At 46.6% G+C, this 15,146-nt stretch overlaps 1 pseudogene; it reads left to right on the plus strand.

Moving 5' to 3' along the window:
• The first annotated feature begins 812 nt into the window (after window positions 1-812).
• On the plus strand, window positions 813-13,107 carry LOC133627875 (keratin, type II cytoskeletal 4-like; annotated as a pseudogene).
• Window positions 13,108-15,146: the final 2,039 nt, after the last annotated feature.

Here is a 15,146-nt window from a genome sequence, read left to right on the forward strand (position 1 = left end):
CAGTCCTCACAGTGGAGGGCTGAGCTCTGGAGGTGGCAGCAGCTCTGGTAGGAGAGGATCCATCTTTGGAGGAGGAAGCTCGGGCAGTGGAGGCTCCATGTCTGGAGGAGGTGGCTCTTCATATGGAGGAGGAAGCTCAGGCAGTGGAGGCTCCATGTCTGGAGGAGGTCACTCTTGCTATGGAGGAGGAAGCCCAGGCAGTGGTGGCTCCATGTCTGGAGGTGGCCACAGCTCTGGAGGGTCTGGATATAGTTCTGGGAGGAGAGGATCCATCTCTGGAGGAGGAAGCTCAGGCAGTGGAGGCTCCATGTCTGGAGGAGGTGGCTCTTGCTATGGAGGAAGAAGCTCAGGCAGTGGCAGTTGCAGTCCTCACAGTGGAGGGCTGAGCTCTGGAGGTGGCAGCAGCTCTGGTAGGAGAGGATCCATCTCTGGAGGAGGAAGCTCGGGCAGTGGAGGCTCCATGTCTGGAGGAGGTGGCTCTTCATATGGAGGAGGAAGCTCAGGCAGTGGAGGCTCCATGTCTGGAGGAGGTGGCTCTTCCTATGGAGGAGGAAGCTCAGGCAGTGGAGGCTCCATGTCTGGAGGAGGTGGCTCTTCCTATGGAGGAGGAAGCTCAGGCAGTGGGGGCTCCATGTCTGGAGGAGGTGGCTCTTGCTATGGAGGAGGAGGAAGCTCGGGCAGTGGCAGATGCAGTCCTCACAGTGGAGGGCTGAGCTCTGGAGGTGGCAGCAGCTCTGGTAGGAGAGGATCCATCTCTGGAGGTGGAATTTCAGGCAGTGGAGGCTCTATGTCTGGAGGAGGTCACTCTTGTTATGGAGGAGGAAGCTCAGGCAGTGGGGGCTCCATGTCTGGAGGAGGTGGCTCTTCCTATGGAGGAGGAATCTCAGGCAGTGGGGGCTCCATGTCTGGAGGTGGCCACAGCTCTGGAGGATCTGGATATAGTTCTGGGAGGAGAGGATCCATCTCTGGAGGAGGAAGCTCAGGCAGTGGAGGCTCCATGTGTGGAGGAGGTCACTCTTGCTATGGAGGGGGAAGCTCAGGCAGTGGAGGCTCTATGTCTGGAGGTGGCCACAGCTTTGGAGGATCTGGATATAGTTCTGGTAGGAGAGGGTCCATCTCTGGAGGAGGAAGCTCAGGCATTGGTGGCTCCATGTCTGGAGGAGGTGGCTCTGGTTTTGGAGGAGGAAGCTCAGGCAGCGGAGGCTCCATGTCTGGAGGAGGTGATTCTTGCTATGGAGGGGTAAGCTCGGGCAGTGGGGGCTATGGAGTAGGTCACAGCTCTGGAGAATCTGGATATAGTTCTGGGAGGAGAGGATCCTTTTCTGGAGCAGAAGGAAGCTCAGGGTTTGGAGGTGAGGGATCCAGCTGTGGTGGTGTCTGCAGTTCTGAGAGTGGAGGGTATGGTTCTGGGGGTGGTGGATCCTTCTCTGGGGTCATGAGCAGCTCTGACAGTCGAGGATATTGGTCTGGAGGAGAAGGAGACTTTGGCGGAGACTGCTCTGCTGGTGGGAGATACAGCCCCAGAGGTGGCTTTGGGGAACGCAGCTCTGAAGGAGGCTACTCTTCTCGAAGGCTGAGTTCCAGGTCTGTCTATGGAAGTGGCTCTGATTATTCTGAAGAAGCTTATCACCAATAATATTTGAATGCAAATATCTGCCAGTGAGTGGGAAGAATGCTGCTCCCTTGGCATTGAAGATAAGGGTGGCTTTCCTGCCCACCACTGAGGCACTGCTATTCCAAATGGGTCACACTCATTGCCCATCTCTTCTCCCTGCAAAACAATCTCTGGCATTCTCCAAACATGCATCTTTTTTTTTGGGACAATGTTGTGATTTTTGCTTTTGTTTCCTTTGCCTTTTCTGAGCATTTCACCTCAGGCTGTTTGGAACCTTTGTCCTTTTGAACTAAAAGCTTGAAATCCTGTCTGTTGTGTGTGTATTGATCTTTGGGAGGGTAGCACTCTGGGATTTGGGATGAGCTTTTTGAAAGAGCTCTTGAAGTAAATGAAACAGTTCATTGAGATTTGGTTCAATAGCAACTGAAAAAATAGCTGAAAAAGTGGAGGAACTTTTTTTACAAAAGTTTGTTGGGGGGCACACAATGCTGAACAACTGCTCTGAAATTGGGGTGTAGGGGACAATTCCTGTTGCCCTAATCTATCCAGTCATCTAGGACTGGTGGTTACATCTCAGTTCCATCATTCTCTCCAGAGTCACTCATCAAATAACCAGGAGACACATTCTCTATGTAGATCTTGTGAGCATTGTAGTTGCAGATAAAGAAAGGAAAGGAAAGTCTATGAACAATGTCTCCTTATCCCACTGCTAGTCCCGTTCTCCCCCCAGGAGTCTCAAATCAAAGTTGGACAGTATATACCCAATTAAGTCTTTTTCAACCAACATCTTATTCAATAGTCAGCAAGACACCATCTAAAAGTCTCACAGAACCTTCCTTAAGTCCAATCAACAGTTCTACAGAAGAGCAAAGCAGCTCACATTAGTGGGAAAGTTTGTTCAAGAAGCTCAATGCAATCGTGTCACCTTAATTTAGCAACACTCCACTTAGATAACTGGGGTGTCATAATGCCATCATGAATGTTTCATGCCTTGACCCCAATCAGAGGGAAGGTAGGGTCCCCAGATCCTCTTAACTACTTATCAGTGTAATCCAATTGTCCTCTGAGTGGCAGCCATTAGGGAGTGAGATGCTCAGCTTGATGGGGAATCTGCTGTGGAGACCCATTTGCTAATGGATGTAGAGTCATGACAAGAACAAGACACAAAAGGCTGATTCAAACCTTTATAGCATAGTCTGAAAGTAGTTATGGGTACCCTGCATGTGGGGAAGTCTAGACACTGTTCCAGGTAAAACTAGGTTATCACCATCCTCATCAAATGCAGAAAGCCTTGCACCATCTGTGAAGCAGTCAGCTGTGGTAGTGAAAGCTGGAGACTGTGTAGCAAACCCTGCAGAGATAAGCCTGTGTTTTCCTCTTCACTGGCTTGCACCCCACAGGTTAAAGTGTGTGGGTGATGTGAGTCTAACTTGGCTTGCAAAATTCTGTGTAGCGTTGCCCACCAACAGCTGAGATGGTTTATTCACCCCATCAGTGGTTCCTTCTACATCACCCGCTGGAGTTGCTCAGTTCTTCAGGATCCAAGTGATAAGTAAGGTGTATCATCACCACAGAGGTTAGGTAAGGCTTTTCAATCAAGCCTCTCCCTTACAACAAGAAGTGGAAACTGTGGAAGGTAATTCTGCCCACCATCAAGTATCACTGGGCCTTAGTTTCACTGCTAAATTAATTATGTAGACAGAGCTTCTCATCCTTAATCAGAAGGAATAAAGACTGTGGTCAGGTCTGCGGGTTTCTTACTGATCTCTTTTGTGGAGTGAAAGGTTGAAAAGGAAGAAGGGTGAGTCAATAGAGAGAAATAGGCACTTCTGGAGGCAGTTCAAAAGACCTGAGTTGTGCATCTGCCTTAGCAGGGGATGAATCACCCACTGGAGATCAGACAAACCATCTGTTTCAGTTGGCTACAACAGGAGCCTGGGAGACCAGCTTAGAAAAGAGATTGCTAACCCTCACCTTGTACCAGGGGCTTGATCAGCATTTCCATTAAGCTGGTTTAAGTACTATTTACACACTGGTAGTACATAGCCTGAAGTGCTGTGCTAATTTAGTGGAGGAATGGTTTGGAAGGCTGTATCAAAACCTGTTCTGCTTGTCAGCTAAGCTATAATCATATCTCCAGCTTCTGGAGATGAGTGTTCTGGCTCCTCCTTCCAAATAAAACCATTCTTTTTTAAGCATGAGTGAAAAATCTGGCCTGAGATTTGAGTCATGTGAAAATATGTCTAGTTTTAAATGCTTAATTATTGCTGTTCCTTTCCTTCAGTAGTTCTGTGGCTCCTGTTAGTGTCTGTAAGGAGCTTGTGTATTTGGCTCTGTTAAAACCAAGGCTGAGTTTCACATCTTTGGATCTTACAGATTTGAGCTGGGATGATCAAGTGGCCATAGCAGGTGGAAAGTGGCTAGAAGAGGTGCAATGTCACTGTGGGGAGAGTGGGGATATGCCCACTGATGATTTCTCGTTGACTCAACACTCACTTGCTTATGTTGATTAGATATTGTCCATGCATTTTGATGACAAAATCCATCACAAGGACAGGCTGACTGAGACTACACCCAGACACATTTTGATATTTGAGGGTCAGCTGAAGTCATGAGAAGAAGATGACGAGATGAGGCCTTCAGTTTTATGTCAGTTAATGTCTTGGGCAATGCATTATCAGCCACCACAACACTGTAAACATGATCAGGATGTAACACTGAAAGGTGTTTGCTGACACCCTGTGCCTGGTCACAGCTTGAGCCTCCAAGAGTAATGACACAATGAGCAAGATTCCAGGTATGAAGGGAGGACAGCAAAGTGGTGAGGACTGTAGGTCAGTTGTCGTTAAAGCTGGTGGTGACCTCCTATCCCAGTGTTGTTTTTCTGCCAGAGAGGCATTACTGGATCCACACATATTTTACAAAACATCCCAGGCTCACAGTCAACCCCAGAGCACAAATCCATATGCAATCTCACCTTCTTGGGAGGACTGAGGCCCTACTTGTTCCCATGCTGTCCTGCCTTCTAAATATTGCCCTTTCACAGCTATGAGCCAGCTCTTGTTAGTGGTATCCCAGAGCTTTCTGAGTGCTGAACTAGGGGTAAAGAGACTGGTGTCAACACCAAGAATCCAGACAAGATCCCATTCACAATGTGTACGATGCCACCATCTAGTGGGAGGAAGATGTTGAACCACAGAGGTACAGAGCTGGGCTTGGTGCCTGCTCTCCTGGTCCCTCCTGATGGAGTTTTGGGCGTGAACCCTCTTTGCTCTACAGATGTGGCCAGAACAAGAAGTTCTCTCATCATTTACTTTGGCAATAAGGGTTTGAAATTAGTCAGGGCTGCATTGCAGCACCATGAAAACCGTGGGCCTCCTATCTTCATTGCTGGGCCTCTTTCCAAAATTCCTGGTGATTAGAAGTAAATTAATGAGTTGGGATTACCCTGGAAGCTACCCCTCTGGTGCCCACATACTCATACAACCCTCCTTCTCCCATGAAGAAGCTGCAGCAAACACAGTTGCTCTGGATGGAAGCAAGAGGAGAAGATCTGGCGTATTTTAAACCTGGAGACATTTTAAATGCTGCCAAATGACACACAAAGACTTGGTCTCCTGCAGCAATTTGGGATGGGATGAGATTAAACTGGGAGACAAAGGCAGAACTGACTTTGTGGCCCTCCAAGGTGCCGAGCTGGGCACTTGAGAATGGCCCAAGGGTTGCATCAGGTGGCATCATCTGCCTTTGGGAGACTCAGGGTCACCAGGGGACACTTAGACTCAGAGGTTGACACAGATAAATGAACCTTTCACTACATCTAGGGGTATGAAACCCCAAGTTCAGAAGTTTTGCTTGTCAAAGTGTGTCTATGAGGGGAAAAACTTTGGAAACCATCCATGATCCTGTAGGCTCTAACAACAGCAAGGATGTGAAAACTCTGAGCTAACTCATTTGAGCTTGAAAGGAGCCTAACTCTCCTTGCAAGGTCAGACAGGGTGCTGTGAGATTGCCCACCCCTGTGCAGAAGATGCAGGGGAACCATCGAGCACCACGGTACCTCATCACTGGGTCCACGCAGACACAGCAAGAGCATTCAGTGAGAGACTGAGGAGAGACAAGCTGGAAGCACATAATGAAGAGAGAGTCAGAGCAGCTCCAGGCCAAGTGCCCTCCTCCTGGGCTCTAATCCTGCTCTTCCAGCTGGGATTGTCATGCACTCTGCCTGTATTTAAGCAGCCGAGACACCCAGCACTTCAATCATTCCTGCTCCTCTGTGCGTAGGTGTAATTGATAGTGCTGTCAAGAATCTGCAATTAAGCTAGTTGTCTTTCCAGCTACTTCATACCATCAATTATCTCTCTTGCTGGGTGAAGGGCAAGCTGTTCCAGTGGAGAACATTTGCAAATAATGAGGTACAAGGAGACCTTTGGCATCAGCCACTCTTGGAGACAGAATACCAGCAAGGTTTCTGGTAACCAGTTTTGTTTTTCATCAGCCTTCTTGCGAAAGGGGCTGAAACAGCCGTCCAATGAGCACAGGGAGTGAGAAAAATACATCCCAAAATCCCTTCAAAACCAAAGAAAGAAATGAGTGCACGAAATTCTACCCTGTTTACTTGGCATCTGAAATGCTTAAATGGTTAATTGCCAAAGAAAAAGCACTGCCCAAGGTTTGAGCCTATAGAAAACGCGAAGGATTGGTATGACATAACAGCAGGGGAAAACCATCTCTTTGAAATCATCTGAAACGAAACCCTTTGCCTTTCTGCTTTGAAGGAGACTTTGGCAAGGAGCCACGAGGACAGAGATGTAATCTCAGCTCCACCTCTGAGGTTCTGTGAGGCTCTCAGTAAATACAATAAACATATCAGCCTTTTCTTCCCCATCTGTCAGGCAACTCTAATAAATCTTTTTCATTTGCCTTGAGGTATCCCAAGGATTTTAATTACTAGCTGAAATACAAAGGACTGTAACAGAGAGCAGCCATACAGCAGCTGTATTAACAAGTTATTTCTGCAGGATGCTGGTTGCTGGTCTCCACCGAGGCCAAACTTGCCGCTGTTTCTAATTAAATGATTAACAAGCACCCAGTTAAGAGCCTTGTGGCTGAGTTTCCTGTTTTCTAAGCTATTTATTGTCTTCTCCACACAAGTCTCATTCTTCTATGTGTTCTATACAATCAAAGCCAAAAACTTAAAGATAAGATACAGTTAAACTAATTTTTTCCTCAAAAAAAATGGGCTTCCAGGTCTGAGATGTTTGGTTTGGACTCTCTTGGGCTCAACATAGAAGAGAAAGGCTCTCTGCAGAGCAGTATCTCAGACACGCCTGTCCCTCAGCAGACTGTGAGATGAGTCCTGCACAGTTAGTTATGGCCTTTAACTGGGGATTGTGTGTGAAGGGCAATTTGGAAAGAAGTATTTTGCACTCTTGTAGCACAGCAAAGAAACTTCAGCCCACACTGGTTCCCAGCTTCCAAGCACTGGGCTGCCTCTGGCTGTGCCTCATGGACTCATGCTGTGTACTTTGTGGAGGGAGTGACTGAAAAGAATGGCTACTGATGGCACCAAACTGGAAGGACTGGCTGATTCACTGGGAGGCTGTGCTGCCAGTCAGTGAGATCTTGACCAGCTGAGAGTTGGGCAGAGAGGAAACTCATGAGCTTCACCAATGGCAAGTGCAGAGTCCTGCAGCTGGGGAGGAACCAGCCCAGCACCAGCCCAGGCTGGGGGTGACCTGCTGGAGAGCAGCTGTGGGACAGGGCCCTGGCAGTGCTGGGGGGCAGCAAAGGGAACGTGGGGCAGCACCGTGGGCTGGTGGGCAAGGAGCCAATGGCAGCCTGGGGGGCATGAAGAGAGTGTGGGCAGCAGGGCCAGGGAGGTTGTGCTGCCCCTCTGCTCTGCCAGAGCTGGGGAGGCCTCAGCTGGAGTCCTGGGGCCAGTGCTGGGCTCCCCAGCTGCAGACAGACAGGGAAGTGCTGCAGAGAGGCCAGGGCAGGGACACCAAGATGCTGAGGGATGGAACGTGTGTGTGAGGAGGAAAGGCTGCAGCCCTGGGGCTGTTCAGCCTGGGGAAGAGGAGACTGAGGGGCGACATCATCAACACAAGTATCTAAAAGGTGGATGTCAAGAGGATGGGACAGCACTTCTTTCTGTTGTCTCCAGTGACAGGACAAGGGGTAATGAACATAAACTGGAACACAAAAAGTTCCACTTAAGGAAAAACTTCTTTAGTGTGGGGGTGAGGGAGCCCTGGCCCAGGCTGCCCAGGGAGGGTGTGGAGGCTCCTTCTTGGAAGGTTTCCAAACTCACCTGGACACGTTCCTGTGCACCCTGAGCCAACGGAACCTGCTTTAGCAGGGGGAAGGACTAGATGAGCTCTAGAGGTCCAACCCCCACCAATCTGTAATTCTGTGATACTACCAAAATCACTGATAATCTCCTGTTCAACAGAACGTTCCTTTACAGACTGTCCTTGACAGAGGGAGACACTCTTAGGACCATTTGCTAAACCATAATTCATGTAAGGAAGGAGGACAAACTAAAAGAAAAGATGAATCCCCACAAAACCCAGCCCACAGGATCCTCCGAGCTGAGTATGCAAACAGAGCAAATTAAAACCAGTAAAGTTCCACAGGATCTCACAGATGTTCAATGTTAAGCACTGTTTTGCACATTTAAACTTCTGAATTGCTGCCAGGAAAAGCAAACCCCAAGAAAACTCAAAATTAGTCTGCATCATCCAAGCTTCACTTTTGAGAGGTGTATAAATGAGGTGCTCAGAGATGTTAGAGCAAAGGGGCTCCTTTTTGAATTGCATCCTCCAGCATCCTCTCCTCCATCGTGTCTGCCAGCATGAGCCAGCATCTGTCAGCTACAAGGCCCTTTCGTGGAAGAAAGTACTTGTCATCATCTCCTGCTGAGAGTGGCATGAGCCACTGCTGAAGCAAGTGCTTTCCTCTCTGCTGTGCTATTTGGAAGAGGTTATGGAGCCTGGAGCCACAGCAGCCAAAGCCTCCAAAACACAGATGGGTGTCAGTGGATTTCTTCTGGCCAAAGCTTCACACATGTGGAGGCTTGGGGTGGAGGAACATCCATGCCAACAGTGAAAGGGGGAGTCATGAGCTAGGCTTCCATGGCAAGAGCTGCAAAAATGAAGGTATTTGTGTGGTGCATGTCAACAAGAACCTGTTGAAGCCTCTTGATGTGAAGATCAGTCCTGAAATCCAGCACATTGAAAAGCAGGAGAGAGAGCAAATAAAAAGCCTCAATAATCAGTTTGCCTCGTTGATTGACAAGGTGAGAGCTGAGACAAGGCTTAGAGAAATGATGTGTGAGGAACCCTTTTTGTGCTCAGGTCTTTGATTCCTCTCCTTCTCTCATCCTATTAAAAGAGCTGCTTTTATCACTCGTGACTCTAGTACCACGAGCTGCAAGGGCAAATCTAGAAGGCAATGTATTTTTAATCTGCCATATGTGCTTTGCTAAGATGCCTCTATTTTTATTATTAATAGTGTAAAGGAGCAGTTCCTCCAAGGTACCTTACCAAGGTTTCACACTGAGGACCTCCCTCTCTGTGTAGCTAGGCCTTGTGAAGTTGTATGGGGTCCTATCTATAAATGATGGTGTCCACTGTCAGCCAATTGATATGCAGATCTATGCAAATAGCTCCCACAAAGGCTGTGCTCTCTAGGGCTTCCTTGGAGCATAAGAGAGCAGCATGCCCAGTGTGCAATGCCCCCCTTTTGTCCCTCTCATCCTCTTCAAACCACAGTGTACCCCTGGGGCATTGACTCAGATATCTTCTGGTCATTCTGAGATGGCTTCTTCCCTCCACATTCATCTGATCCCCACACAATGCACCTAAGGACGTGCCTGAAGAAGTTGTCTTTGATTTCTGAATGCAGATACACCATCTGGAACAGCAGAACTGGGTGTTGGCCACCAAATGGGACCTACTCCAAAAGTAGATCCTGACATCCTAGAGAATATCAAGCATGTATTTGACAGATTTGTTTGCAGACAGAGAATGTGGCTGGACTCATTACTGCTTGAGAGAGGGCAGATGGAGTCTGAGATAAATGATACAGAGAAGCTCATTGAAGAGTTCAGATGCAACTGAGTGAACAGAAGCTGTCCCCAGGGCAGTGAGCTCAAACACCTTGTCTAATGGGACTTTTACTTCTGTCCATATCAATACACTTCTCTCTGAGGTACAAAAAACTGAGATCCAAAAGGACACCTAAATACTCAAATACTCAGACAAAGAAGGTCTCCAGTCTCAGAAGGACTCAGTAACCAGCTCTTCCTCAACAGGTACAAGCAGGAACTGAACAGAAGGACAGCTGCTGAGAATGAGTTTGTGTTACTGAAGAAGGTACCAGGTTCATATGAATTGGGAGGGTTGGATGCAGTGATCCAAGGGTGATCCAAGGACTTTCCTGTCATCTGCTCCTTGCAAGAGTCAGGTCTTGAGAATGTCATTGGACAAGTATGGATTCAGAAAAACATGTTACACGGAGCTTTAAACTTCTGCCTTTTAGCACAGAAAGTATATTTCATTCAAAACTGGGAGCTTGCCAGTCCTAACACACAAATCATGATGTTTTTCAAGCAAGAACTCAGCAATATTGTATATCCCTTTGGGATCCCTCAGCTGCTGCTGTTCAGGGCATATCTGAGCTTTCCAATTACATTTCCTAAACACAATTTCTTACTCTCAAGATATAATAAAGTGGCCTCAGGTCTCTGTATCAGCATCAATTTGACTTCTAAATGTTTTGAAACTCCTTTAGGATGCAGACTGTGTCTCTCTCAGACTGTGTCAAGGTAGAGCTGGAAGCAAAAATGCAAACCCTAAAGCAGGAGATAGAGTTCATGAAATGTGTTTCTGCTCAGGTATGGATACACCAGTCCCAAATTTGCCTGATGGCAGCTATTTCTTCCAGCTGTTTGTTATCTACATTGGTTTAGGCTTGATTAAACCAACCCATCAGGCTCTCATTGGGAGGCAATGGGAATCCCATTTGAGAAGGACTTTGAGATCTCATTAAAAAGCTCCCTAGCCCTTAGGCTGTATGTATGACTTAGTCCAGCCTCAACTCAGGTCAAACTCTTGGTGGAGGGAGTGTTACTTCTGTTGGAGTGTGAGATAAGAAGCTGACAAATGAGCAACAGCTGAGGCCTAGACATGGAGGGCTTCCACAGGAGTGTTGAGTGCTGCTCTGAGGACATAGCTCTGAAAAGTAAAGTAGAATTAGCTGTGTTGTACAGAACTAGGTAAGTAGTAGCATTCAGTGACATCTCATTATCAAAAGCAGTAATGCAAAGGTAGTGATTTTTCTTCCTGTCTTTCATATGTGACTTCTGGACCTAATTTGCCTTTCTGTTAATCTCTGTGAGTCGGGAGAACACCCTCAGAACAGACACAGCACAATGGGATGAGACCCAGCTGTGCTGGGAGTGGGGATGTTGTAGGTGAACAGTGAAAGCTCCAGGAGGAAAGCTCCATTTGCTGATGAATGTCTGGGGAGCTGCAAAGTCATGAGGACTTGTCTACATTCACTTGGGAAACACAGGCAAGGCTCCTTCTACCTACACAACCAGTACTGACTGTCAGTTCTCTCTTTATTACCAGTTCTAAACCCAGCAGTTCCAAAACCTTGAGGAGCCAAGGGGAGAGATTGCAAGGAACTGAAGTCCCACCAATGAGACTGAAGAGCTTCATGGTCCAGAGGAGATGGTGTGATGTTGAAATGTGAAGAAACAGATATTGTGGCTCATTTTGACTCACTGAATCCTACATGTGAGACCTCAAGCCACGTTTTCTACATCTCTGTGGTGTTTCTTTCATCTTTATCAGAGAGCATTGCCTCACACTGGTTCCATTGGTCTGGAGAAGATCTTACCAGTGCTGGGCGTGGAAGAGGAATTATCTGCTGGCCTGTCTTCTGCTGGATGGTTTTGATTATTGCAAAGAACTAATTGCACCAAATTAGATCATTGGATTAGCCACAGTCACTTGGAAAATTGCTAAATTTGCTCCAGCAAGATTTCTGGCAGGAGACAATGCTTCTGACACAGGTTCAAAGCATCCAATAAATAAGGTGGAATTATGACTCATGGGTGATTCAGCACCCATAGAAACTCGTATAATTTTCAGACCATCTAATTCATTATATAGTTTATAACGGGAAGTAATGGAAAACCTTAATTATTAGTTCCAATTAGAACAAAGTATTGGTGTCCTTGAAATAAGACTTAAACACTGCCCATGAGTACAGGGACATGTGCAGTTTCTCTGTAGTGTTTCAGAATTGATATTTGGTTCTGGAAACATTTGTCTTTCCTAAAAGCACCCTTAAAACTTCAGTTTGGCAACCTCAAAAGAAGTTAGACTTTCAAAGGTATGGCAAGAAAGAGAGCTGGGAAAGTAAGGCATTCTCGTGTCTCCCCTCACAGGTGTCCTCTATGCAAACATCAGTTTGTGAGACTGAGTGGAACAGGGACTGTGCCCTCAAAGATGTCTGGGAGAGCATGCTGAGCTGCAGAACACCCTTCAGAAGGGCAACAATGAGCTGGCTTACATGTTGCAGGATTACCAGGAGCTGCTGAAGGTCAAGCTGGCCCTGGATATTGAGATTGTCACATATAAGTCCCTACTGGAGGATGAAGAGAGCAGGTGGATACTACTACAACCATGTGAGGGCTGTGTTCAGTCCTTGAGGCTCTTCAACAGAAACAAGGAGGCTGGAAAAAGCTAAAGATACTAGTTAGGTGATGGATAACCTTGTGACCTTCTCTGTCAGGTTATGCCTTGGGAAGCCTGTGTGTAAGTATGCTCGATGTTTTCTGTTTTCCTTACAACATTAAACAATGTAGCCCTGGTTTGCAGGGGGAGGAGGAAAGCTCTGTCCTCCCCATGAGTGGTTTGGCATGAATTTTCCCATGATGGTGACCCTTTGCAACATCATCCTGGGATATGGATCTGGTAGACAGCCCAGAAGATGCAAGGCCTCTGATGGCACTGGTAGAGCATCTCTACCAAGTGGTAGTGCCTGCCATAGATTCACTTCCAGAAGCATTGCCAGGTCTGAGGGCAGGTAGCATATCCCTGGTGTACCCAGCAGCATCCTGAGGAATGGAGAATCTAAGGCAGGAGGTGAGGGGCATTCATGGCAGAGCTTGGCCTGCCTGGGCACTAGTGGATGGTGCAGTAGGACTGCAGGGAGCCAATGCAAAGAGCTGCAGAGGGTATGGGAATCATGGGTGACCCACACAGGATGCATTGGCCATGGGTGAGGATTTCAACTGGACCTTCATACTCCAGGAATATCTAGGTCTAAGCTTCAGCTGTCAGGAGAATCAGAATGTAAGATCTGAAGTAAAAAAATGAAAGCCCTGCTCCACTTTCAGTGGAAAAAATGTCCTGAGCTCCACCTTACACAGTGTGCCTCTTTCTTGTGTGTACAGGAATATTGCAGCATCATGAAACCACATCAGAGAAACTTCACTGGGATCACATCAAAAAAGGGACACTTGAAACATATGCCTTTTGATTTATGCTGTTTCCTTAAAGGGCTGGTGGTTGTGCTGAGGTGCTTATCTTATTATCACTCAAGTCCTGCTTCCCACCAGCCTTCCTTTTTTTTTCCCTGATTAAGCCTTTGCTGTATCTATGAAAGATGTTGTGATCTTGAGTTCAGAATCCTTTCTCTAGAGTGCTCTGGGGAGTGTTTCTGGAAATATGTTCTGCAGGACTCACTGCTTCATCAAAGTCCAGCTGATGCAATTTCAGGCAAGTCAGTAGAGCTGTAGTGGTGAGACAGGGGGTAATGGAGAGGGGAGGCAGGACTCCACTGATGTTCTTTGCTCACTGCTTTGGAGTGGTTTAGTCATCCATATACATGCAGGCAAATCTTAAAGGAAATCTCAATCTAAAAACCCCACATTTTCACCTTCTGTAGGCAACAGAGAATTGATTTATGCTGCTTGTACTCCTATCAGCTTCCTTGCTTAGTGTCCTGACGTATGCACACATTACAGCACCCTCACTTCTCTCTTGATGACTCAACAGCTTTAAACTTTTTCTCTCTTTTTTTCCATTAAATTGCATGGAGAAAAACCCTGTTGTCACCTGTTTGATGTTTGCCAAGAATACAGAAATGCCCTGTTCCTAAACTGGAGAAGCTCTATCTGCCACTAAGACGTCTTCACAGTTAAGCAGAGGTGGCAGGACTGCCCAGCAACAGACCTTGGTTGGTGTAAATTATGGAAGACTTTTAAAGCCAGATTATTTTTGCTGATTTCCACCAAATTTGGCTCCTACCCAATGCTATTCAATGGGTGTTTAAAGATTCATAGAGAGGTGACCTCAGTCTCTTTGCACTTTTATAGTATGTCTACCACAGAGGTTTGATGACAAAACACCTCTCACACTTCTTCAAAATCTGCTGCAAAAGAGTCATTACAAGAAAAAACTCAGGAGTGTGCTTGGTTGCTTTTTTTCAGCATCATTTTAGAAGTCTTACCACTACCAGTTTAGGAGCTCAAAACAGATCAGAGAGTGAGATGTGATTGTACATTTGAGTGGATTAAAAAAAGAAGCCAACAAATCAGTAGCATGAATCAACCACAAAGGACTAAAATGTTTTTGTTGATTAAACTGATGAAAGCCAATGAGTAGAACAAAGAAATGAGCCACATAGAGGTAGGTTGGGCAGAGATGTGTTTCATAAAGGGGGGAAATCCACAGAAGATCTTTCCTACCCAAAGTCATTATCCTGAGTTAGGACTGGAAGAGCTTTCTCTCTCCGCCCCACAATTCTCTTGTGATAGGAAGCTATTTCCCAATCAAATCTGAAGACTAGAAAAGGAAACAAGCACCATCTTTAATGAGGAAAACCACAAGAAAGGTTTGACAAGAAAAGAGCCATCGAGCAGCCATAAATATTCATAAAGAGGGGTTTAAATGTCTCTCAAAGGTTATGGTTTTCCATCAAAAACAGACAATCCTGTCACTTTTTATGCAAGAGAAGAATAAGGTGGGGAAGTGACACAGAATTATGGTTGCTTTCTCAACTCCAAACCCCTTCTGTCACTATTTCAAGATCCAACAAGTTCACTTTGCAAGGGCTTTACTTCAGACCTGTGACCAGCAGCTCTGAACATCAGTGTGTTGCAAACCAACCAGGTGCTTCATCAGAAATGCAGCAGTACATCACAAGGCTGCATCAATCAAATCCAACTTGAGCTTGGGCACTCCAGCTTTAGCATAACAAAAGGAAGAGCTTATCTCCTGCCATCTGAACATGCTTCCCAGGAGGACCTGACCCACCTTCCATGGGCAAGTCCTTTCTTCTGTATGGCTCAAGTGGAAAGGAATCCTGTAGATTTACAGGGAAGTTGCTGTAATCTAACAATGGCTGCTGTGTCCTGGTTTTTTTCCTTTTCTCATCTTTTGGCTTTAACAGGCAGTGTGATGCCACCCCATTCAAGGGCCTGAATTCCCATGCATCCCACATTAATTTC

This window comes from Colius striatus, chromosome 26, assembly GCF_028858725.1.
Source record: "Colius striatus isolate bColStr4 chromosome 26, bColStr4.1.hap1, whole genome shotgun sequence".
In the NCBI taxonomy this organism is placed as follows: domain Eukaryota; kingdom Metazoa; phylum Chordata; class Aves; order Coliiformes; family Coliidae; genus Colius; species Colius striatus.